Consider the following 26,910-nt stretch of genomic DNA (forward strand, 5'->3'; position numbering starts at 1 on the left):
TCTGGAATGATTTTATTTAGACTGTTCAACAAGTGCCAGTCAAGATAAAAGGGAAAGTTAGCAATAATTCTAATAAAATGTTATCAGAAATGTATTATTTGAGGCTACAATTTGTACACAATAATGTGACTATTATTTTCAGTTATTTAAGAGTCCAGTTTTGAGGCCAGAGTCTCTGAATATTGTGATTTGAGTGAGAAATAATCATCTTTAGGGTGATCTTCCCAGGTCCCAGTATTTCACATCTTCAGTTACATACAGATAAATGGAAAGAGCTTGTCAGAAAGCAGAAGTGAGTGAGCTAAGACGCAGTGAAAAGTAGGTACTCTGTTGTCTCAAGCTCCCTGTATTCAGGAAGAGAGTGCCAGGTACGTACATGCAAGGCGGGACTCTTCCAGGGCGAAATGTACTGGGAAAATCTCCCCAAATTGAGCTTCTCAAATGGGAAGACAGATGAGTCTGGAGTCCAAGGATATAGAAGGAAGAGACTAAGAACCTCTAAGATCCTTGTACCTGCCAGACAATAAACTGGATAGGGAGTGACAGAGGAATTATCTTTGGTTAGGACAACCCAGAATTTTGGCAAGTTGAGATAGTGGCAACTTTCCTGCTTTAGTGCATAATTAATGTAGTCAGACCCTCCCACGAGAAAAGAAGATCCTCTAATGTGTATAACCCCAAGAAATTTGGTAAACTGAAGCGGATATATTTCTGAAGCTGTCCTGGATTGAAGTGCATATAATCTACCATAGTCAGACACCCGATCCAGATGCAAGCAGTATGCCCACCCCATTCAGTTTGTTCCTGTTTTGGCAAAGAAGCTGCAGTGCTCAGCTACTCCGTCCTGTCTGACTCTTTGCAATCCCATGGACCGTAGCCTGCCAAGCCCCTCAGTCCATGGACTTTTCCAGGCAAGAATACTGGAGTGGGTACCCATTACCTACTCCAGGGAATCTTCCTGACCCAGGGGTCAAAACTGCATCTCCTGCATTGGCAGGAGGATTCTTTACCACTGCACCACCTGGGAAGCCCCAGGATATTCCTACCATACACAAAATCCATGCTATAAGTAGTGTGTGAATAACAAATTTTTTGCCTAGTACCATATGAAATTGCTCCCATTCATTTTATTTTTGACCTACAAAAATGGGAAGACCCAGAAAAACAGCATATAATATGACTTGACTCCAAAAAAAGCTGCAATGTTTGCTTAAAGATGGTAAGTTAAACATATTCAGCACAACTTCTTCATTCCTAGAAAATATGTGCCAACAATAGTAAATTTTTTTTTGATCCCTTCTCTATAACCATGTTCATGGAAAGCCCAACAAATAAACGAGAAGTAAAATTTGGCCTGTGAGAGAGAACACAGAAAAGAAAAATTGACAGCTGAGTACAGTCACTAAGAGTGAGCACAGCAACAAAGGTACCAATCTGTAGAAGAGATGGACGCAGAAACACGAAAGAATTCCCAAGGGACAGGCAACAATGTGATTGATGGCTTCTGCCCTCGGTCAAGGGAAGATTCAAATGCTCCGCTCACATCAGGAGCAAAAGGAAAAGAAACCCATGTCAGAAAAACAGAATATTATCACTGTTGTGTGGTAAACCACAGAAACAAGAGCATTCACACACAGAAAAATAGCTCCTGAGGTATGTCATTCTTGGGATGCTCTCAGACCAACACACCTCAGGTGAGAATGCTAAAAATAACAGTGGCTCCCAAGCATTGCCACAGACCATACACAAGAGACAGAGACAACGTCACTACAAATATAAGAGCATAGTCAAGAATCATCAGATATTTAGACAAAGCCAAAACTGGTAAATAAGGTAAAGAAGTCCAACAAGCAGGAGAACCTATATCAAAAAAAAAAAAAAAAAATAGAATCAACAAAATGGGGCACCAATTTAAGAATAACTAATATATTCAGAAAGACGATTGAGGATGTCACATTTAAGAGACAAGATAAAGTTGCCAACTAAAAATGTCATAGGTATTAAATGTCAATAGTTGTACACACACATGCTTTGCTGATACTTTTTAAAGCTTAACTGACGGTCTGGATAAGTGGATAAGATAAAAATAGTTATCAGTTGGAAGATCAAGCTGAGTCATTTTTCTAGAACACATTTCAAAAACGATAAGAGAAGGAAAGACAAAAAGGAAGATTAAGAATCAAATAAGCTTTCCCGGTAGCTCAGACGGTAAAGTGTCTGCCTACAATGCGGGAGACCTGGGTTCGATCCCTGGGGGGGAAAGATCCCCTGGAGAAGGAAATGGCAACTCACTCCATTATTCTTGCCTGGAAAATCCCATGGACGAAGGAGCCTGGTAGGCTACAGTCCATGGGGTCGCAAAGAGTCAGACACGACTAAGCGACTTCTTGGTTACTGAAAGCATGCTCAGAAGTCCTAGCATTTGCCCAATTACAGAATTAGATAACAGAGATGGAGAGATGTGGGCATTTTTAAAAAAATCATCAGCAAGAATTCTAAGCAGCTATTACTTGAGTATTTAGGTCAGAAGGATCCACAGAAGGTCAATAAAGATGTAAAGATAAAAACAATCAGAACTTTGACAAATACCAGATCCTCAAGGATAAAGGATAAAGGAGGGGAAAATGTCTGGGAGCTTCCAAAGAGGAAAAAAGTATTAAAGCTCTCCAGAGTAAAACAAGAACCAGATTGTCATCAGACTTATCAGCAACATTGTACAGAAGACTAAAGCATAATAACATGATAAAAAAAAAACTTGAGAATAAGCAGATTTTTAAAAATCATACCCAAAATTCTATACCCAGACAATTTTTGTCAAATCAAGTCTGGAAAGCAAAAAAAAAAAAATCATGAAACCATAAAAATCATAGACCTGGCTTCCCTGGTGGCTTAGATGGTAAAGAATCTGCCTGCAATGCAGGAGATGCCGAATCAGTCCCTGGGTCTGGAATATCCCCTGGAGAAGGGAATGGCTACCCACTTTGATATCCTTTCCTGGAGAACCCCATGGATAGAAGAGCCTGGTGGGCTACAGTCCATGCAGTCACAAAGAGTCAGACAGGACTGAACCACTAAGCACAGTATAGCACATATGTCTAAAACATAACCTTAAACAAGGAATGTCAGAAACTAATCAAACTAGAAATAGAAGCTGATGAATTAATAATCATTGTGAATGTCTTTAAATATAGCTCTTAGAGAAGAAAAAGCAAATACAAAATTATAATGAATGTAATTTTTTCATTTTTCATGCGTGTGTGCTCAGTTATGTCCAACTCTTTGTGACCCCTTGGACTGCAGCCCACCAACTCTTCTGTCCATGGAATTTTCCAGGCAAGAGTACCAGAATGGATTACCATTTCTTCCTCCAGGAGGACTTCCTGACCCAGGGATCAAACCCATGTCCCTAGCATCTTCTCATTGGCAAGCAGATTCCTTATCACTGAATCTCCTGGGAAGCCTAAACACATTTAGAAGCATTATATATGTATTAACAAATACAAAGGAAATACTCACAGGAGTGCCCATGCAATTGGTAAAAAAGAAAATCTTATTATATCCCTCAAAATAATACATTTAAGCCATGTTTACCAACCATAATACCATAAATTTAGAAATCAAGGCAGAAGTTATAAAAATAATAACAAAAAGTAGAATACTTGGAAATTTCAAAAACATACTCCTAAAGTATGTCTGATATAAAGATTATCTTTAAATGGAAATATTAAACTATCCAGAACAGAACAGTATGGAAACACTGTATCACAAACTGAGGATTACAAAAAAAGATTTGTAGGAATATTTATCATTTTAATTTGTGAAAGGATTTTGATCCAAAATGGAACCCGAAGATATGAAATGGAGAATCTCATGTACGCATTCTTAGAAGAACAGAATTTAAGAAATGTGAGATAGTTTTCCAGTAAAAACCTGAATTGCAGTAGATAGACTGATCTCCTGACCAAGAAATATCCCAAGAATTCCTCCCCATCCTCAGCCAAGGATGTTATGGCTTAGATTCTGTCAAGACTTCCACTTCCTGTCTGTGTCCTCAAGTCCAGCCCATCTCCAAAGCTCAACCGACTTGACTTGCCTCTTGCTGGCTATCCTGGGCATTTTCCAAATTTCAAGTCTTCTTCTGTTCCCAAATAAACTCAGTTTCTGGTCATTTGAGTTTGCCTTGATTTACTCTTTAAGTTAGGTTGACAAATTTTAGAGGATACGAAGAAGAGAAGAAGAAAGGTAGTGATACATCGCACAAGCAACCAAGAAGTAAAATTTATTAAGGAGTTTGGAAACAAAAGCAATTCAACCAGCAAAATGAAAAGTTGGTTCCAATAAGCTGATATGTTAGACTGACCTTTGAAAACAATAAAGAAAAATATTAATAAAAAGAAATTAAGAAGTAACATTTTGAATGAGAAATAAAATATAATTATGCATGTAAATATTCCAGTATTCTTGCCTAGAGAATCCTGTGGACAGAGGAGCCTGATGGGTTGCTGTCCATAGGGCTGCACAGAGTCAGACATGACTGAAGTGACTTAGCATGCACGCATGCGTTGGAGAAGGAAATGGCAACCCACTCCAGTACTCTTGCCTGGAGAATCCCATGGATGGAGGAGCCTGGTGGGCTGCCGTCTATGGGGTCACACAGAATCAGACATGACTGAAGCGACTTACCAGCAGCAGCATACATACAAATATTTAAAATAAAAATAAAACCAAATATTGCAATATAAAAATTTAGGTGAAATGTTCAAAAACATGTACTCCTCTAAATATGAAATAAACACACATACACACATGCAAACCTTGATATATAAATATTAAGATAGCTACCCTTAAAAAAACAGCTTACAGTACTTCCAAGTTTTATTTTGAAATAATTTAGATTTACAGAAAAATTATAAAATAGTACAGTAAATTTCCATATTTACTTTCACTCAGCTTCTGCTAATACGAGTATCCTGCATGACCTAATAATATTATACTAAGTTATCAATATGGATATAATATAATAAACTGAAGTCTTATTTGTATTTCACAGTATTTCCATTTTTTTTTTTTCTGTTCCAGGATCATACATTGCATTTAGTTGTATCTCTGCTCAGGCTCCTTCAGTTTATGAAAGTCCCCTGTCTCTTCTTTTTCATGACCTTGAAACTCTTGAAAAGTTCTAGTACGGTACTTTGGTAGATGCATGATGCCTGTTGCTCAGTGGTGGCCAACTCTTTGCTACCCGTGGGACTGTAGCCCACCAAATGCCCCTGTCCATGGGATTTTCCAGGCAAGAACACTGGAGTGTGTTGCCCCCCACTGGAGTGTGATCCCCCTCCAGGGGATCTTTCCCACCCAGGGATGGAACCTGAATCTCCAGCACTGGCAGGCAGATTCGGTACCACTGTGCCACATGGTAATGCCCTGCAATTTCAGTTGGCCTTTTATTCTCAAGTTTAGACTGTGATTATGTATTTGGGGCAAGAATACCACAGACATGATTCCTCCATCTGAGTACAACACTCCAGGAGTTGGTGGTGTTGATACTGATGGTGTGACCATGATCACTTAGTTAATGTGGGGTCTGCTGGGTTTCTCCCCTGGTGGTTACTGTTTCTCCTTTTGTAATTAATCAGTAACTTGCGAAGATGGCGAAAAAGCCATCTTACTTATTGGTTTTAATTAGCATCCATTTGTAGATCTTGACTACTATAATTCTATGTTATGTTATTGGTGATTTTGTTTTCATTCACTTTATTTTTTTCCACATTTCTTAGCTAAAGTTATTACATGAGGGAGAAATGTCCTTTCTCCCTCATTTAATTATTTAAACTAAACATTTCCTTTCATTAATATGAACTTATAAATGCTTACTTTACTCTGTGGATTTTATCCTATATTATTTTATTTTGCAGCTTATGTCATTCCAGCTTTGGTTATTAGAAGCTTTTATAGGTTGGCTCCTATGCCCTTTCCATGTTTCCCCATCTTCTTTAATTTTTTAAAAATTACTTTATGGGTGATAATTGACAAGTATAATTGTATATTTTAAAGTACATAACATAATGATTTGATGTACATACATAGTGTGGGATGATTATGAAGGTCAAGGTAATTATCAGATCCATCACTTCACATAGTTAATATTTTATTATTTTGAGTATTCTTGATTTTCCAGCACTACATTTTTTTCCAGGTTCATCCTATATTTACTCTGCACCAGGCCTGGAATCAAGGAATCAACCATTTCTTGAAGCAGTCCTGGCTTCTTTAACTAGACAGTAATACTTGGCTCCAGGTATGCTCATTGCAGCTAGATGTCACTGAATCTAGACTTCAGCACAAACAGCAAGTACACGTAAGTATCTATACCAACCGGTGCACACGCAGACATTATCTATTTATCTCTCTATCTAACCATTCATCTATATCAACCTATCTATCTATCATTGATCCATCTCTGTATTAGTCTACCATTCTTAACATAGGCTTTTAATGATACCTCTATTCCATTCCTTCAAAGAACTAATTCTAGCCTTCCTTCTTCCTAATCCGTCCTATCTAACAGTAAGAAACCTGGTTCTCATTAAATAGATTATATTTATGTACTTGTTTGATCCTAGTATGTGCAAAATTTATTTTTTGAAATCCTATACCCATACTCCTGGGAAAAAAATGAATTTACTAACTCAAATATACATTTTACATACAGTACTTTTTATTTTTTCCAGTCTTTTATAATCTCATCAAAATTCTAGTTTCCAAAGTTACTTAGGTTACTTATCTTCTTCTCCACCTTCAGTATGCTTTTTAAAATATGTCATCTATTCACTTTGCATTCTTACCATATTATGGTTGATTTTTTTAGAACTTATGTGTAGTAAAATTCACTCTTTGTGGATTTCAGTTACTTTTGACATATATAGAATCTTACTCAACATATTTGTACCACAGAAAAATTCCACCACCCCAAGTATTACCTTCTGCCACTCATATTTAGCCAAGCCCTCCCTCCACCCTTGGCAAGCACTGATCTTTTTGCAGTTCTCATATACTTGCCTTTTAAAAAAGATTATATAAATGGAATTGAACAGTATATAGCTCTTGAGTCTGCTTTTTTCACACAGCAAAATAAATTTAGATTAATTATTTGATGAATTAATAATTCATTCCTTTTCATGCCTGAGTAATATTTCATTGTATGGATGTATTAAATTTATTTATATACAGCATGAAAACCATTGGATTGTATTCAGGTTTCCTGGATTATGAATAATACTGTTATAAACATCTATATCTGGTGGCTCAGATGGTAAGATGAAAATGAAACCTAGTGAAAGTGAGTCTCTCAATCATGTCTGACTCCTTGTAACCGCATGGACTATACAGTCCATGGAATTCTCCAGGCCAGAATACTGGAGTAGGTAGCCTTTCCCTTTTCCAGGGGATCTTCTCAACCCAGGGATCAAACCCAGGTCTCCCACTTTGCAGGTGGATTCTTTACCACCTGAGCCACAAGGGAAGCCCCAGATGGTAAGGTATCTGCCTGCTTTGCAGAAGCCCTCAGATTCGATCCCTGGGTGGGGAAGATCCCATGGAGAAGGAAATGACAACCCCCTCCAGTATTACTGCCTGGAGAATTCCATGGACAGAGGAGCCTGACAAGCTAGAGTCTATGGGGTCTTAAAGAATAGTACATGACTGAGCGACGAACACTCACTCAAACATGTACACGTAGTTTTTGAGGAAACTTCAGCTTTCATTTCTCTTGGGAAAATGTCATTAATTGGAATTGCTAGGTCATATGAAAATGTATGTTTAACTATGTGATAAATTACCATACAATTTTCCACAAAATGGAAAAATTGCATTCACAGGATTAGTGTATTAGCAGGAGTATAGGTGGCCCATGCCCTCACCATCATTTTGTTATTTCCAGCATTTCTTTAAATTAAACATTCTACTATGTGTGTATTGGAATATCACTGTGGTTTTCACTTGCATCTACTCAATGACTAATTTTTATGAGCATCTTCCATATGGTTTTTGCCATCACTAAGCCCTCTTTGACATTAGATAGTTTATTTACTCTTTTTGTTTCTGTTGTTTGTTCTCTTATTGTTGAATTTTGCTGTTCTTTATTCTGCATACAAGTACTTTGTGATAAAGGTGATCTGAAAACCTCAGTGTTTTACTTTTCTATTTTTAGCAGTGTCTTTCATATAGCAAAGACATATATGTTTGTGTGTATATATATTTTTAAAATAAAGGCTACACACACACATATATACACATACACACACAGACACACACACACACACACACACACACACATATATATATATATATAAAAGTTCACAAGGTCTAGACTACCTGGTCTAAATTTCTTGTTACTAAACTTCATGAATAAAGACCCAGAAAAAAAATAATCATCTTTGTTATTTCTGAATTAGTGGAAAGGAGTTTTTTTTTTTTTTTTAAAGAGAGCTATTAGACTGGAAATCCACAAACTGCAAGGATGTAATTAATGCTTACACAGCCATAAATATTATGTATATGATGAGCTGACTTACAAACAGAGGAAGTAACATTTTGTTAATATAGTAAATATGTTGATCTCTTCATAGGAAAAATTGATGTAAGTTAAAAGATACATGACCTCATGGGTAACTGTTTTAACATGGACAAGAACTAAATAACACCTGAACTAATTTAGATACATCCCTACTTCTACAAATGACATGATGGGTCTCTGCCATCCCATAATATCTAGTTCCACTGCCACAGAGAGAAAGCTCAGCTCTGCATCCAAAATTTAATAGCAGTGGGCCTTCCTCAGATTTTCAGAGAACTTGAAGGATGTCTCAGTACTGTGAATACAAATCAAAATAACCTACATTTTGGAAATTTTTAAACACAGCATCTGGGTATTTGAAAATGCATTTTTCTAAAAAATCCAGTAGATGGCACAAATACCCCTATTTTTCAGGTGTTGACTATCATTAGTAATCATGAGAAGGATGGCACAGCTCTTGAGACAGAAGGAGGAGGTGGGGAAATGTTCTCAGATCCTGAGGAAAAGATGGTCTTGATTTGGAAAAAGGCCTTAGCTTTTGTGAAAAGAAATGATTGTCCTAATCTATGTGTAACTGGTGACTTTAGAGATTTTATAGGAATGGAATTAAGAGTTACTGGTGTTGCTCTAGCACATACCTTAAAATTAGCTATTTTAAAATGCACGCATTTAAAAAATAGAATTACGAATGTAATATAGTCCCATGAAATTTATGGAAATTAATTGCTGAAGAGTTGCCAGTAACCATTGATTGAGGATAGACTCCCTGTTTAATCCAAGGAGATTGTCCAGATTCATGGCAGTTTCTTACATAAGAAACTATAAACCAGATCACATCCTTTTAGCTGTCCTCATCTACTAATGTTTTCCTTAGTCATGTAGCTTCAGTCACTGTGCATCATTTAAATATTCTTTAATATTCCTCTAATTCTGGCTCTTTCTCATATTATGTGGTCTGTCTACCCCAAGAAATGTTTCTACTCAATATATAATGGAATAATGGCCCCCATGAGCAGCACTGCTCTCCATGTGCTCATAAAAATGTACAAACACGCATTCACACATGAGTGCATCACTCTGTCTCAGGTAGAGTGTTTCAGACCACAGAGTTCTGGGCAAGAGTTAGAAGGCTGTTTCTTCTGCTGGATAGCCAAAACTTGAAAGACTCTTCTCAGATTGGTTCAGGGCTGAATGACGGCATCAGATGACTGGTGTTTTCTCTCCATCCACTGCTCCGTCCAGCGTGTAAACAACCCCTCTAGTGGTCACAGGTGAATGGAGCTTCTCCAGATGTATGGAAAGAACATATTTTTTTCTTTCAAAAACCTTTTTTATTGTTTCTTCAGTCGTGGCCTCATACCTCAGTCAAGTGTCTGAACATACACCCACACATTTCATTTTCCAGTAATGAAGATTTTCTGAAAAAAGCCCTAAGGAAATTCGTATCTCCTTCTCTAAAGCTAAGTGTGGTGTTTCAGAATGCCTAAATGGTCAGGTTTTGCTTAAACTAAGGTGTATCCCCTGGTGTCGGGTTGGGCTCCTGTGGCGTGATCTCTTAGCAGGGCATGAAAGAAGATAAGCCAGGTGGCCGGTTGGCATCCACAGATAGCAATTTCTTTTATATTCAGGCCTGCAGTCACAAAGTGCCACATTAATGAGTCCTCTTCTGCCCACCCATAAGTATCCCCTTCCCAGTTCCATCACTCATCCTTATGTTCTCGCCCTTCATCCTGACTTAAGAACATATTTTCTTTTGAAATCTATTTTTTCTCTATATATAGCTCAGGCGCTCAGTCATGCACCAGACTCCTCTGTCCATGGGATTCTCCAGGCAAGAATACTGGAGTGGGTTGCCGTCCCTTTCTCCAGGGAATCTGCCCAACCCAGGGATCAAACCCACATCTCTTGCATATTCTGCATTGGCAGGTAGGTTCTTTTCTATGAGCACCACCCAGGAAGCCTATCCTCACCCTTCCCCCACTATAAAATTAGCCCTTTTAAAGCAGAAATGCTATTCTGTCTGTTCATCACCATTCCTCTGATTTCTGGAACACTTTCTCATGTACTGTAGATTAAATTATTTGAGAAATAATGGATGGATGCAAATAGTAATAGGAACCTCTTGATCTTTACTGACTCCATTTTTAACAGTATAGAGGAGGTTAATTAGGAAGTATCTTTTTCTCTTGGGACATGATTCTGGCATGAGATGAAAATAATTATGGAATTAAATAAGCACCAGAGAACATCTGAACTGGAAGGAGGAGCTGAGAGATGGCAATTGGATATAGAATTAATATCCATCAGGAGGACAGAGTTGGCTGAACCACAGCTCATTAAACAGGATGATTGGACACTTAACTATGGAAGAAGTACACTTGGAAATGATGGGGATTTGAATTTTAGTAGAAAAAGCACTTTTCTGTGTAGTTTCTTCTGACTTTGTTACTTAGTATCTATGTTATGTAGGGAAAATTACAGATTTCCTGAAAACCTTAGTAGCATCATGTCTAAACTATGATTGTAGGATCTGCAGGATCTATTGGAAAGCACCCAAGAGTTGAGGTCAAAGATCTGGGTTGGAATATGAAAGCTTTTTTTCCTTCTTTAACCACACGTACGTTTCTTGACTTCTCTGAATCTTGGCTTCTTTAAGAGGTAAGTAGATGTTTGGAATATCACATAATTCAATTGGCTCTGTTCCAGCCAACTGTAAACCTTTGCCTCTTGTGGATTAAATTTTCTCAAATCTTAAAGTTGGCAACTAAATTCATTAAACACATGCATAGACATCAGCAGTGTGCCAAAGGATAGATTAAAAAAAAAACAAAAACCTGCAATTTCTCTAGCCCATGGCTTTCTCATTCCAGTCTGGCTGCTAAGATGGTCAGGAGTCCATTTATTAGTGAGGGAAAATCATAAATATTTGTAGAATTAATGAAATGGAAATTGGTGAATAAACCTAGAAAATATGGCTATTTAAATTTAATTCAAGTCTAGTTCTGTACATAAATTTCAATAATGAACTAAAGTGGAATTTTCAGATCTTGTCTGGTCATCTTTGATCAATGTTTGAGGTTGGACTGTGTTCTAGAAGCTTACTTTTGACCAACGCCATTTTTCTTACACATATAGGCAAAAGCAGTGATTGCACAAATGATGAAGTTAGTCAAGTGAAAGACTAGTGAAAACAATTTTTTAAGTAGTCTGTTGTCTGTTTGCTGAAAAGTGTAACTAAGTGTTTTTCGTCAGACTCATCATAACCTTAATAAGAAAATTAAAATGTTTTATCGGTTTAGTGATAGCGATGTTAGTAAAGCAATGGACACAAGGTACAGAGATGACAGAAAAGTATTTAAAATGTTTTTTCATTATACCCTGGTTAAGGTTAAGAAACATGAGCTATTTTTAAAGAAAATTAGGTAGATTGATGACTGATAGTTTAATGTTTTCCTGTTTAATCAATGAAAAGATTAAAGTAACTTGGTCTCATCAAAGGCTTTGTGTCAAATGAGAACTTTGACCTTTGTTTCATTAATGTTTTCATAAAAGACTTTAAAAATATTTCTCATATTGAGTTATGGTAGAATCATTTTTAGGCATAAGAATAAGATTGAACAGAACTTCAGGATCTAAAGAAATGGAATAAATGGAATAAATTCAATGACCAAAGGTAAAATTCAAGCAATGTTCTTGACTCTAAAGTAAATTGCTTACATGTAAGAACACAGATGGTGGGAGGTGGCCTATTAGCAGCACATAATGAACTAGCTTCTGCACTTCCTGTTTGATTCCCCTCCAAGTCCTGAGGTGGCTAGAAAGGAAAAAAAAGTCATTCTCTACCTATTAAGAATAAAATCTAGGAGGTAATGGTTGAGTGTTCAGATCAAGGAAAGCATGCATGAATGTTTTTTAAAGTAACAAAGATGAACTAGATCATTTGACAGCCAGGTTATTTTGTGGGACACAGTATTTCTTCCAGAGGCGTTTGCAGTTATACTTCCAAAGATGCCCTCACAAATATGTGTTTCATCCTACTGCCTCTTCTTAGGATGGGACACAGTCCTTCCTCCATCAAAGTGTAAGATCTATGTTGCTTCCTGATGAAACAAGGTCGATCTTTGTAAGTGCCTTGTTTGATAGTGTGGGGTGAAAGGCTTTATGACTTCAGAGACTAGGTCATAAAGAACAATGTCTATGACTCTGTCTCTCTGTCTGTTTTTGTTCAGTCACTAAGTCATGTTCAACTCTTTGTGACCCCATGGGCTGAGGCACACCAAGCTTCCCTGTCCTTCTCTATCTCCTGGAGTTTTCTCAAACTCAAGTCCATTGAGTCGATGATGCCATCCAACTATCTCATACTCTGTTGGCCCTTCTCTACCTGCCCTCAATTTTTCCCAGCATCAGGATCTTTTCCACTGAGTTGGCTCTTTGCATTAGGGGGCCAAATGGAGCTTGAGCATCAGTCCTTCCAATGAATATTCAGGGTTGATTTCCTTTAGAATTGATGGATTTGAACTCCTGACTGTCCAAGGGACTCTCAAGAGTCTTCTTCTACACTGCAATTCAGTCCAGGTTCGATGCACGATACTGGATGCTTGGGGCTAGTGCACTGGGATGACCCAGAGGGATGGTATGGGGAGGGAGGAGGGAGGAGGGTTCAGGATGGGGAACACATGTATACCTGTGGTGGATTCATTTTGATATTTGGCAAAACTAATACAATTATGTAAAGTTTAAAAATTAAATAAAATTAAAAAAAAAAAAGTAATTCAGCTCTCTTCTTGACGGAGAGCCCAAACATGAAGACACAGCAAGAAGACCACAGTCTGCAAGCCAGAAAGAGAGCCCTTACAGAGAACCGTATAGTTTGGCACCTGGATCTTGGAATTCCCAGCCTTCAGAACAATGATAACTAAATGTGTACTGTTTAAGTTACCTAGGCTATGACATTTTTTATAGCAGCCTAAGCAGATTGAAGTTATTTGAAGCTCTATCACATGTGAAATATCCTAATTTAATTGTTATAACAAGGCTATCACATAAATGATATTACAATCTTTTCACATAGAAAGAAAGTAAAATTCACAAAGATTAATCCATTGACTGTGTAGCTTCCAAATGGTATAGATAAAATGTAAATCTAGGTCAAAACCCCAAAACCATTTTTTTCCCCTAAATGAGGTACCTCTAGACACTTGGAAACACTTCTTTAGGATATACATGTGTGGCTTTCCTCTGCTGGTTCACAGCAGAAAGCTGCAAGAGCCCATTACTTCCACCCTAAGAACTGAAACAATCCAGAGAAGTGACAAATCATAGTTTTTTAAACTTAACAGAGATCAGAGAACACAAAGAAATTGAAATGAAGCAAACTGCAGAAAAGAAGGAGGCACTTACCACCTCTGCTTTCATCCCAGGCAGGATTGCAGGAAAGGAGGACTCTTTCTTGGATAGAGACCAGATAAAACTAGATAAGTTTCTACAGAACAATGAGTGGCTACTGTGCCAGGTCAGAATCCCAAGGGAGCAAGCTACAAAGGGAGAGTATACACCCACCAACTCTTCCCTATGGGTTTTCCCTTTGGTCTGGAGGGAAGGAACTCAAGCTTGGACCTGGGAAAAATGGCTGAGATAGAGTTTCCTTGAGTAGGGCAGGAGGAGGCCATATGTATGGCCACCACTTCCAGAAAATGTGGGGGGAAGCAGAGTACAGAGTAAAAAGAAAGCAAAGGAAAGATGGCAGCTTCCAGAATAAGCCAGGGAGGAAACAAGGGGGCAAGGAATAAAAAAATAAATTAAAAAAAAAAAAAGAAGAAGGAAAGAAAGACAAGTCCCATGAGAGAGGAATCATAATGTAGAGGAGATTAATCAATAGAATAAAAAACATTCAAAGAGTTTATGAAGATGTGTTCATGTAGGTAAAGGGGAAATTTGCAGATTATACGAACTGAGAGTAGATTTATACACTTTACATGAGATGTGACTGCAGGAAGGAAGTATATTAACTGAATACATCTTGACTGGTTACTGTATTATTTTGGTTGCAAGATAATAGACCACTCCCATAGTACTATAACATGAACTTGCCTTAGTAACTCAACTTCTCTACCTTGGGGTTTTCATGTGTAAAATAGAAGCAATGCAATAGTCTGTCCTATGGGGTTATTGTGACATTAATGATTCAGTTCACAGGAAACTCTTAGAACAGTGCCTAGGACACAGTGAAATAGGCATTTACTGAGATTGGTAGAGGGAAGACATCAAGGTACTTACATTGCCTCACCTATAAAACTCTTTCTACAACCATCCAGGCATTGTTCTTCACATACACTATCCTCTCTCTGACCACAAGGCTTTCATATATGACTGGGGAGGTGCTAACCTCCAGATAGTCTTTCTAACCCTACTTTTTTCTGGCTAGTAGGGCCAGTTTCATGAGTCACACAGGACCACATAATTGGTTTCATGCTCTGCTGTTGCTTTCTTGAAATCCACAATGATTTGTGAATAAGGGGGGTCCACAATTTTCATTTTAACCTGGGTCTCACAAATTATATAGCTGCTCTGTTGGCTAGCTGCATCATAAGTCTCAGCTTAGAAGTCACACCTCATAGGTAGGCTTTTGTTGTTGTTGCTGCTGTTCAGCCACCCAGGTGTGTCTGACTCTTCGACACTCCATGAACTGCAGAACACCAGGCCTCCCTGTCCCTCACCATCTCCTGGAGTTTGCCTAAATTCATGCCCGTTGCATTCTGGAACCTGATAAATTGCCACCACTCTATGTCCTACTGAAAACTGAAAGTGTTAGTCCCTCAGTCATGTCTGACTCTTTGCAACCCCATGGACTGTAAGCCTCCAAGTCCCTCTGTCCTTGGAATTCTCCAGGCAAGAGTACTGGAGTGAGTTGCTATTCCCTTCTCCAGGAGATCTTCCCCACCCAAGGAGAGAACCCAGGATTCCTGAATTACAGGCAGATCCTTTACCTTCTGAGACATTTTAGTACTTTTTATTTCTCCCATTATATAATTATGAAATTCTAAACTGCTTATCTCTGTGAGATATTGAAAGCTGTAGAAAGTCTGGAGCATTGTCAGGCTTGCTCAGCATTTTGTTTGCTCCAGCATTTTCCACAGGCCATGGCATATATATTCAATAGCTATGTGCTGAGTGAATGAATAACATGTTTGCCATGAATAGGGAAACATCTGAAAACCACTGCCCCCTGACCCTATACTACATGAATATCATACAAATTTCCCTGGAAGGCCAAATCCATGACAGATAGTAAAAGGGAAGACAAGGGATACAATGCCCACTGAGAAACAATGAATTTCTCCCAAACTTAATTCAGAGACTTGCAGCAAGTTGCCAACTGTAAAAGGAAAGAGTAGTTATTTGGACATTTGTTGGGGGCCAGAGTGAGGTACTCCGCCCGTGACAAAGGTCATGAGGAAGGAGGCTCAACATACGCAAAGGCGGGATCGAGCCTCAGGAGTCCCCCTGGAAATCCTCGAGCGTCTACCCCCATAACCAGAGCCTGCCTACTTTACTACTTTGTGCTCTCACCTACATCTCTGACTTTACGGGGGGCTGTCCCCCACCACCTCTTTTGGAGAAGGAGTTAACCTAGAGCTCCAGTTAATAATAATTCCTGGGCGTGATAAGAGTGTTTTAACCTACAAACTCCTCTGAAGGTTCTCTGGCCTGCCTGACAGGCTTGTCCGGCCACATGTGATCGCTCACAGCACAAGATGCTTTAAACCTTCTAAAAACAGGTTCCTTAGAAAAGTTAGAAAACTATTAGTATAAGTATAATGGGCTAATTAGAAATTGTGTTGGTGAAGGGTTTTTCATTTGTTGAGCCAATGTTTGTTGCTAAGTCTCCATATCCCCTGCCCTTACACACATTAATGAATATATAGAATTAACCTTTGATATTAATCACGTTAGACCTTAGGCTAAGTAAATTCTTTCCTTAACTAAAACCCACTACACCCTCACCCTGTAGGAATGTAACTTTATTTGGGTGGCGTCTGTTTTGAGAATAATCAGCCCTGGAGAAATAAGTGTCCTGATTGACTGACCGCTGTCACAAGGAGAGGGTCAGAATTGTCAGCAGGCCCCCTGGCCAGAAGATGATGTAACACCCTAAGACCTCTGTATACATTTGTATGAAGCACCTGACTTTGATAAAAGTCAGGACTGCTGACCCCGCGTGACTTTTTGCATAACATCTCAGTGTATAAAAGTAGACCATGGAAAATAAAGAATTGGGATCAGTTTCTCGAAATACTGGTCTCCCCATGTCGCCTCTCTCTCTCTGGTTGAGTCTCCATCTGGAGAGCGGAACCCACCATGCTTACTAATTATGCCTGGGCTTCTAAGATCCGACCGGGAGGCCTCAGTGTCTCCTCTCCTTCGGGAGAACGGAAGGACGCCTGCGCCCACGTAAGTGGTGCAAACTTCTTGTCTTGAAGTTTTATTGGTCTCCAGCGTAAACCAAGCTACTCAGCCTCTTTTCTCCACTGAATTTTCCTACTGAGCTATCCTCATCCTATTACTCTTTATATCTTTGATAAAATATTTAAATAAATAAATAGGTCACCGACGCCGTCCCCGCTTCGAATACCCTGGATCAGCCGGGGCAGGACCCCGGCAGACATTTAATTCAAAAGTTGTGATATTTACTGAATGAGGCTAAAAGTCCTACCAGGTAGGTATGAATTTCTAGTAATTACTGACACTCCTCAAAAATGAACAGAGATGAATGGAGAGAAAGGCAATGACTGTAAGCAGGTCCACCAAGAATACTCCTCCCAAGAGTGTTCAAAAAGATCTGCTGAGCAGGTACAGGCCCACAAACTTTCTCTTTGGTGGTTTAGGAGGACGTGTATAGTTATTGCAGTTTTTCTCTAGGTTGAAAAATAGACTGTGAGCAATTTCTGTTCAAAAGATTATTTTTGTTATTTGTCATTGTGTTGTAGCCAGGAAGTTAGAGCCACTCTAAGATGAGGAGATTTTATGATCACTCCTTTAGAGTCTGTGAATTATAAAATAGAATGTTTATAGAGCATTTTGATAAAGTAACTCATAAAGCATTATTTAATAGTTAAATAATGAGCCCTGAGTCAACATCACACCTGGGCTCTCATCCAGTTTCTGCTAACTCTCTAGGTTACACTTGGCAATTCATCTAACCTTCCTACTCTTCAGTTTCTCCAAACTGAGAAAGCTTGGATGATTTCTAGGTTCTACAATTTCTAGGGGATTGGAGTTGGAGAAGAACTCCTTTGGAGGTTTAGGTAGTCACAGTTAGCTTAAAGAGAGATGTTGTTTACGAGGAAGAGACAGAAAAGAAATAAAGTCCAAAGAACAGAATCTGCACATCTTGGAAACCATACAAATTGCACAATGTTCTTTTCTCAAGATAGGAGGTTTGTGTAGAGGTACAGTTCTTAGTAAACACAAGGAAGGTCTAGACAGAAAAGCATAATTGGACGAGCATAGTCTAGTAAAAAAAAAAATCTCCACTCCACAAAACAATCTAAAAATCCCAAACAGCAGGAGGAAGCAAAGGTGGCTCTCAGATGAGGGTGGGAGTGCGTGGCATGAATGTGGACCAACAGGAAATGTTACACGGAGAAGGAGACAGCTCTGACCAACAGGAAATGTTACAAGGAGAAGGAAACAGCTCTGACTTCTCTGTGTATCTCAAGGTTTGAGTAGTAACGGTGCTTTCAGAAATAAATAGGTATTTCTTTCAAAAGGCTTTTTTGAATGTTTTGTCATATTCTTAGCAATTCTTTTGCCCAGAAAACACCTTCAATATTTTTTTGTAAAGCTGCCATTTGGAAAATGTGCCTAGAGAGAGTAATTCCATCTTTTTTTTTTACCATCTCCCTGCCCCTGTGCTTTTGAGAGGAGGGTTTAACACCATCTGAGGAGCATGGTGAGAAGATTAAGGTGGTTTGACATGAATGATGGGGAGGTTTTCTGCAGCACATGCACAAGACATCATGAGGATTTAGATTTGACTCAGGAAGAGAGAAATTAATAGATATGTTTGATTCCCCTCATTGAGTTGGGGTGAAGGAAGAGGGATATTACTTATTTTTCAAAGTTATTATTCTTATAAAGTAGAAGACTAGAGATATAGATAGAGTTTCCTTTTTTTCTGGAAAGGATTAAAGGGAACATGTGGCTAATAGTTTGTAGGCTTCAGGGAACAGAGTTTTATATTCCAGACTTGATATGTAACATCAGAGAGAGAATCTTTTGGGAAAGTGAGGAGAGCTTCCCATAAAGACTGGTATAGAACTGTTTAAAAGATTTGTTGGTCTGATCAAAAGGGTTTACACCCCAGACTTGGAGGCTAAACAGAAATGCATGGTTAGAACTGGAAAATCAGGATACTCTGTGAAATAGTAGCTCCCAGGCCTTCTGAAGACCAAGATCATATCTAGCCCAGAGCCCCTTCTACTCATTTTTATTGGCTACAGCAAGTCACAGCCTGGTTCAGACTCAATTACCATTTGTAGGCTGGAAATGTAACATTTATGGAAAAGTTGATATTGTATTAAAAGTCATTCTGATAGTAAGTTCTGTAGCACAAATCTACTGATTCCATATCTCATTTCACCCCAGCATGCTGCCTTTGTTAAGTTCACCAAAGCACTCAGTAAGAAATTCTATGATATTATTGGAAATAAGATGAAAATGCAAGTGGGACAATTACACAATTACACATGAGCAATTTATGGGTGTTACAACTCACAGATTTAAAAGCAAATTTCAGTCTTATTTTATTCAAATCTTTTATCAGTGGCTTTAGTGTTTTATTAGTTATGTTAAATCAGTAGACATTTCAGCAATATGAAGCTAAATTCTCAAATGTATTTTATATTCTAGTACATAAGCCATCTTTGAAATTGTTAGCTATACTTTTGGAAAAAGAGCTAAAATAGAGGATTTAAATCAAACAGTAACACGATTCATCCAGTTTTAATATATTTTCTGTGATTATAAAAAAGATGATTGAATACACTACAGAAGTTCTTCATTTCTTTATTTCTTTTTTTAAATTTATTTATTTTAATTGGAGGCTAATTACTTTATTTCTATATAATTACTCTCCTTTCCATTTCTATAAGTCTGACTAGGAACATAATCATAATGCTTATATAATTCATAATTACTCATTCAAGGGATTTTTTTTCAGGTATAATTGAGGAGATTTCCCCCCCAAAGTTGATATTTTTCCGAATATATCATGTAATTGTTGAGTTGTTGAGAAACAGATATGGTGACCTCAGATTCACTGCCTTCGGTTTCTAACAGCAAGTTTTATTTTCTCATGATTAAGCTTTATCAAGTAGGTAAGTCTTATATGTAGAATGCACCAATATGGTGTTTTTCTCTCCTTTCAGATAGGCGATGAAATAAAGACTAGTAGAAAAATAGGAGGGCATAGTTAGAGGAGCACAGCCAGCACGACAGAAGACAGTAGCAGGTGATAGAAAGCAGCCAGGTGGCATTGCAGGGCCAACTACATTCAGTTTGCAACCAAACAGAACCCTATGGGGTCTTCCCAGGACAGGGCCCTTATGTCCTCTCCTTCCTCTTATTTGCAGAAAAAGTATAGCTTCTGAGGCCTCCCCTGAGTTCCAAGGAATACACTTAATCAGAGAAGTGAGAAAATACACACACAAAGGAAACAGTCAAACAAGACAAAATAATAATCAGGACAATTAGTTCTCCCTCAAAAACTGTAGATAATATTATGAGCCCACAAGCAAGTACAACCCAGACAGGTTGGAATCAGGAAGTTGATGATGCTGACTCCTGATTACCTCACTACCAACCATTCAGAAGAAAGCATGCAAGCTGTACAAATCCTCTTGACTCACACAAACCTTTCCCTGAAATCCATCAGAGAGCTCAGGTCTTTTGAGCAATAACCACCTATACTCCTTGTTCGGCACCTGCAATAAAAGTTGTGCTTTTGTTCACCACAACCTGGTGTGAGAAGGTTGACTTTACTGCATATTGGTGAGGGGACCCAAATTTAGTTAGGTTAACAAGTTGGGCACAGATGCTGGAATGGGCTGAAGAGGAAGAATCCTTTCCTTGATGGAGAACCAGCATCAAGGACTCTCCAGATGGGGAGTGAGCAGGACATAGAGAGTTAAAATGTTGTCCGTGTGACATCTGCTCTAAGTCAGGTCCATATCCCAACACAGGCAGCAAGAGGTCCCCAAGGAAAAAATAGATAATCCATCTCAAATTCTCCAGACACTGAAAATCTGTCTGGGAAAGCCTAAGATGCTTGGAAGACATTATGTAAGCACTTTCAATGTGAATCATGAGTCACTTTTACACTAGAGAATTTTTATATAGATCTTTGGTTATTGATTTTGTCATCCTCTTAGTTCTTTTCTGGGATTAATTTTGAACAAAGTATTGCAGATTCTGGATGCATCCTCTAGCCTCTCTCCCTCTCCCTTGCCCTCTCACTCTCCATTCTTTCTTATGTTTTCTTTTTGAATTCACGGTGTTTTCACTATTTTTCAAATCAATTTCTAGGCAAATTGCTCTATCTTCAGGATGATTAATCTTTCTACCATATCTATTCTGGTACTCATCACTTCAGTTTAGTCATTTAATTCAGTTTATTTTTATTGTTAGTGTATGAAACATCCTTGATTTCTACAATCATTATTTTTAGCAAAGTTTCTCAATTTAGAACTCTGATATTGACTAGTTTTCTAGCATAAGGAACAGATTTTTAGAGGTGTTTTTTTCCTATTTCTTGAATAGCTCTTTATATACTTCTACATATTATTACTTATTCTTCTTAAGTAGTCTTTGATTTTTGGTGATCTATTAATATCTGTAAGTGGGTTTATATGTGTGCTAAGCTGCTTCAGTTGCATCTGACTCTTTGTGATGATACAGACTGTAGCCCACCAGGCTCCTCCATCCATGGGATTCACCAGCAAGAATACTGGAGTGGGTTGACATGATCTCTACCAGAGGATCTTCCCAACCCAGGGATCAAACCTGTATCTCGTGTGGCTCCTGCATTGGCAGGCGAGTTCTTTGGCACTTTCACTAGAGCCACTTGGGAAGATGCATGTCTAAACTAGTATTGGCAAGTGGGATAGTTTTCCTCAAATGATAGAATACTCAGTGTTAGCTGGTGATCCAGCCAGCTGGTGGTTTCAGAGCCTGGTGGTTGTAAGCAGCCCAGCCTGTGAAGCTGGACAGGATCTCCCTCAGAGTTGGCAGGGATTTGACACTCATTGAGGAGATGCTCCTTGTTTATTGTGGAAATAAATTACCTGGCGCCTTCTTCTATTTCAATCTGGCCTCAATTTCTAATGTTGTAAGTAGCAGGTGACCTGCATCTATTACAAACCTGTTTATGGCTTTACTTAGGACAGATACTGAGTTTGACTGGCTTCTTGAGACTGGACTCTGGAATAGGCATTCTGAAATCTTGTGCCACAATCTTCCTCCCGGGCCCACGTTATACTCTATCTTAGGTCATGCTGTATTTGATTTAAGGGCTTTTCTAAATATATACACATATTTCATATTTATCAGCAGCTGAATTCTTTGGATTTCTCCCTATTTCACATCCACTAATGGTACCCATAGAAGTTTCCTAGTAGTTGTACATTATCTCTTGCTCTTCCATTTTAATTAGATTTTGGTGGTGAAGGAAGATATACCCCTTAGCTTTTCTGAATCTGAACCCAACGTCTACTACAAAATTTACACTCAAATGCCTCTACTTCAATGGGAAATCAATCAAAGTAATAACAATGGGGAAACAAGCAAATCTATTGATGAATATGAGAATTATGATAGAATCATGCTCTTGGTTTTTGACCAGAGAGTTGGCCTATATGTTGAATGGAAAATGAAATTAGCCTATACAACTGCAGCCCAATACAAGGGCCTTAACGGAAGTAAACGTCATCATAATAATAATATTGCATCACAACATCCCCTATCATGCCAGAAGGTCATATGATGAGCCCTTTCCACTTTTCCACATGTAAATCAAATTACATGAGATTCAAAAAATCATTTTACAGTTAATTGTGGATTATAGAATTTAGAAATAGAGTGATGAATTAATGTCTTTTATCTTTTAAAACTAAATTATTTATCAGATTATTTCCTTATGAACCATGGTAACTCAATGCTACCCTTTAAATCCCCTCTCATTTTCTATGCTGGAATTGTGAATAATTGTATTCAATTATTTTCCATTTTCTACCAAAATGCTGTTGTTTTATTTCAGAAAGTTGATATAAACTGGATATACAATTTTACCTTATTTTTGGTAAAATTCAAATGTCTTTTATCACTCAGTCTTTGAGCTTTGTTTTTGAATGTTCCTGCTAGCTATTTTCACTTCACACACCAGTTTATTTTAACTGGAATTCTCAGAGTGGATACAATTCTGAAGGTAATACCCATAACTCTCCCCATTTTAACTCAGTATTTTAATTCTTCGTTTTCCAACATACTGAGAACTATGGTATTGTTTTCAAATTTATAATCTCATCTACGTTTTTGTTGGTATTTGATATCTGTGATGCCGCTATTTTATTTTCTCCACAGCCGCTTTCTTAAGTGAAAGAAAGGAACATCCAGAGAAGCACAATAGTATTAGCCAGGCCAAAAGATGCCATTCTAAAGCCCAGGCTTATCACCCTTGAAACACTTACAACTCTGCACACTGAGCCACTTTTCTCAGGTTATAACTTTTTGGTGACCTTAATAATAATAATAATAATAATAATAATAATAAAAGCCTTTATACTTTTATTACCCATTCACTAAGGAGTTTCAAATGTAAACCATCTTTTCTTCACTGGCTCACAATCGACAGTGTGGTATTCCATAAAGCTTTCTGCTCTCAGACTCTGCACTCGTGATCATTATCTTTGCCAACAATTTCATTTTCTGCATTTTCCCTCGTGTAATGTCCTAGCAATTGTGTGTGGTTGGTTTGCTCTATCCAAATGGCTTTCAAGCAGAACACATGCTTCAAATTCACTTAAGCACTTGGACCACATGAGAATTATCTATTACTTAGGGTACTCTCACAGACCACATTTCTATTAGTGTGATAACCATGTCCTTCCTAATCCAAGGGAAAAAATAATGTAAGGTCACTATGTGTGTGAGTTCAAAGCAAATAGCATTTGAAGTCTGCAAATGCATTGATGTATCCTGAACATTTAAATCTTTCAGTTCCTGCCAATGTAGTCAGAGCTGTAAAATTTAATTAAGGTCTAACTTAGGCATATTTATTTCACTTGGATCTTCATGTATCTCTTCCATTTCCCTTTCTCATTTTACTTATTTATTTACTTTTAGCCAACACAAAGGATATGTATATTTTGTGTGATTTTTTTTTTAAGTATCATCTAATTGCTATAATGTCCAAAATTACAGACGTCAAGCTATCAGGCAGGAAAGCTATTCCATATGTAAAAATTGCCCTAAAATTGACATGAAATATTCATGTTTTATTACTCCTGAGCCAAGGAATGAAAAAAATAGGATGATGAAGACATGCTAAAATAAGCTTGCATTTCCATTTAAAACGTTTTTTTTGTTGTTGTTGTTGAACAAATCTGTGGAGGAAAGGCAGAGGTAGAAGATTTAAAGAAACATCCATTGATCAGTGATCAGCTTCAGTATAAAAGTAACGTTTTCATTCTTACAACAAGAATTAAGTATTATGTACGTATACTATCCAGATTTAGCTTCCAATTACATTTCTGTTTCTCTAATCTGGTGGCTCAGATGGTAAAGAATCTGCCTGAAATACAGGGGACCCAGTTTCTATCCCTGTGTTGGGAGGATCCCATGGAGAAGGGAAAGGCAACACACTCCAGAATTCTTGCCTGGAAAATTCCATGGACAGAGGAGCCTGGTGGGCTACATTCCATGTAAAGAGTTGTACATGACTGAGTGACCAACGTTTTCACTTTCACCTCCTCTCTCTCGCCCCCTCTCTCTTTTTTTCCGTCTTCACTTACCTTCTCCAGCATTCTATTTGAGTTCTTATGTTGCATAATTCTATTTTATCTTTTATTTAAGCAGTAAAATATAATTTTTTTATGATCATCTTCTTTTATACATGGATATAGACTAGTTTACCCTACTAGTCTATATAGATATTAGCTTATTTTCTCTTTTATATGGCTGGATATTTACCTCTAGAGAAGAGATTTCTGGTTGTGTCTGAGTTTCTTTCCCTCATTTTCCACAATAAAAAATGTAGTTGCAAAGCTCCTTCCTGATTCCTGTGATGTAAATATGGATGTAACTGTGTAAATGAATACAACCTCTGAGAGATGGCAGAGTGACATTTTGGACAGAACTAAACCCTGGCAAATTTGCAAGGCAGAGTACTAACATCAGGACTCAATTTCCCAGCTCAGAATTTAAAAAAATTTTTTAAAGAAACCTCTGCATATCAAGTCACAAAGTATTCATCACCAGTTCAGTTGCTCAGTTGTGTCCAACTCTTTGCAACACCATGGACTGCAGCACGCCAGGCCTCCCTGCCCATCACCAACTCCCAGAGTTTATTACTCAAACTCAAGTCCATTGAGTCAGTGATGCCATCCAATCATCTCATTCTCTATCATCCCCTTCTCCTCCTGCCTTCAACCTTTCCCAGCATCAGGGTCTTCTCCAATGAGTCACTTCTTCGCATCAGGTTGCCAAAGTATTGGATTTTCAGCTTTAACATCAGTTCTTCCAATGAATATTACAGGCTAATTTCCTTTAGGATAGACTGGTTGAATCTCCTTGCAGTCCAAGGGACTCTCAAGAGTTTTCTCCAACACCACAGTTCAAAAGCATCAATTCTGCAGTGCTCAGCTTTCTTTATAGTCCAACTCTCACATCCATGACTATTGGAAAAACCATAGCTTTGACTAGACAGACCTTTGTTGGTAAAGTAATGTTTCTGCTTTTTAATATGCTGTCTAAGTCGGTCATAACTTTTGTTCCAAGGAGCAAGCATCTTTTAATTTCATGGATGCAATCACCATCTGCAGTGATTTTGGAGCCCAGAAAAATAAAGTAAGCCACTGTTTCCCCATCTATTTGCCATGAAGTGATGGGACCAGATGCCAAGATCTTAGTTTTCTGAATGCTGAGCTTTAAGCCAGCTTTTTCACTCTCCTCTTTCACTTTCATCAAGAGGCTTTTTAGTTCCTCTTCACTTTCTGTCATAAGGGTGATGTCATCTGCATATCTGAGGTTATTGATATTTCTCCCAGAAATCTTGAATCCAGCTTGTGTTTATCCAGTCCAGCATTTCTCATGATGTACTCTGCATAAAAGTTAGATAAGCAGGGTGACAATATACAGCCTTGATGAACTCCTTTGCCAATTTGGAACTAGTCTGTTGTTCCATATCCAATTCTAACTGTTGTTTCTTGACCTGCATACAGATTTCTCAGCAGGCAGATAAGGTTGTCTGCTATTCCCAACTCTTTAAGAATTTTCCACAGTTTGTTGTGATCCACTACTTCAAAGGCTTTGGCATAGTCAATAAAGCAGAAGTAGCTGTTTTTCTGGAACTCTCTTGCTTTTTTGATGATCCAACAGATGTTGGCAATTTTATCTCTGGTTTCTCTGCCTTTTCTAAATCCAGCTTGAACATACAGAAGTTCATAGTTCACGTATTGCTGAAGCCTGGCTTGGAGAATATTGAGCATTATTTTGCTAGCATGTGGGATGAAGCCAATTGTGCAGTAGTTTGAGCATTCTTTAGCATTGCCTTTCTTTGGGATTGGAATGAAAACTGACCTTTTCCAGTCCTGTGGCCACTGCTGAGTTTTTCAAATTTGCTGGCATATTGAGTGCAGCACTTTCATAGCATCATCTTTTAGGATTTGAAATAGATCAACTGGAATTCCATCACCTCCACTAGCTTTGTTTGTGATGCTTCCTAAAGCCCACTTGACTTCACATTCCAGTATGTGTTTAGGTGAGTGATCACACTATTGTGATCATCTGGATCATGAAGATCTGTTTTGTATATTTCTTTTGTGTATTATTGCCACATCTTCTTAATATCTTCTGCTTCTGTTAGGTCCATACCATTTCTGTCCTTTATTGAGTCCATCTTTGCATGAAAATTTCCCATGGTATCTCTAATTTTCTTGAAAAGATCTCTAGTCTTTCCCATTCTATTGTTTTCCTCTATTTCTTTGCATTGATCACTGAGGAAGGCTTTCTTATCTCTCGTTGCTTTTCTTTGGAACTCTGCATTCAAATGGCTATGTCTT

The sequence above is a fragment of the Bos mutus genome, chromosome 20 (assembly GCF_027580195.1).
Source record: "Bos mutus isolate GX-2022 chromosome 20, NWIPB_WYAK_1.1, whole genome shotgun sequence".
Classification (NCBI taxonomy): Eukaryota; Metazoa; Chordata; class Mammalia; order Artiodactyla; family Bovidae; genus Bos; species Bos mutus.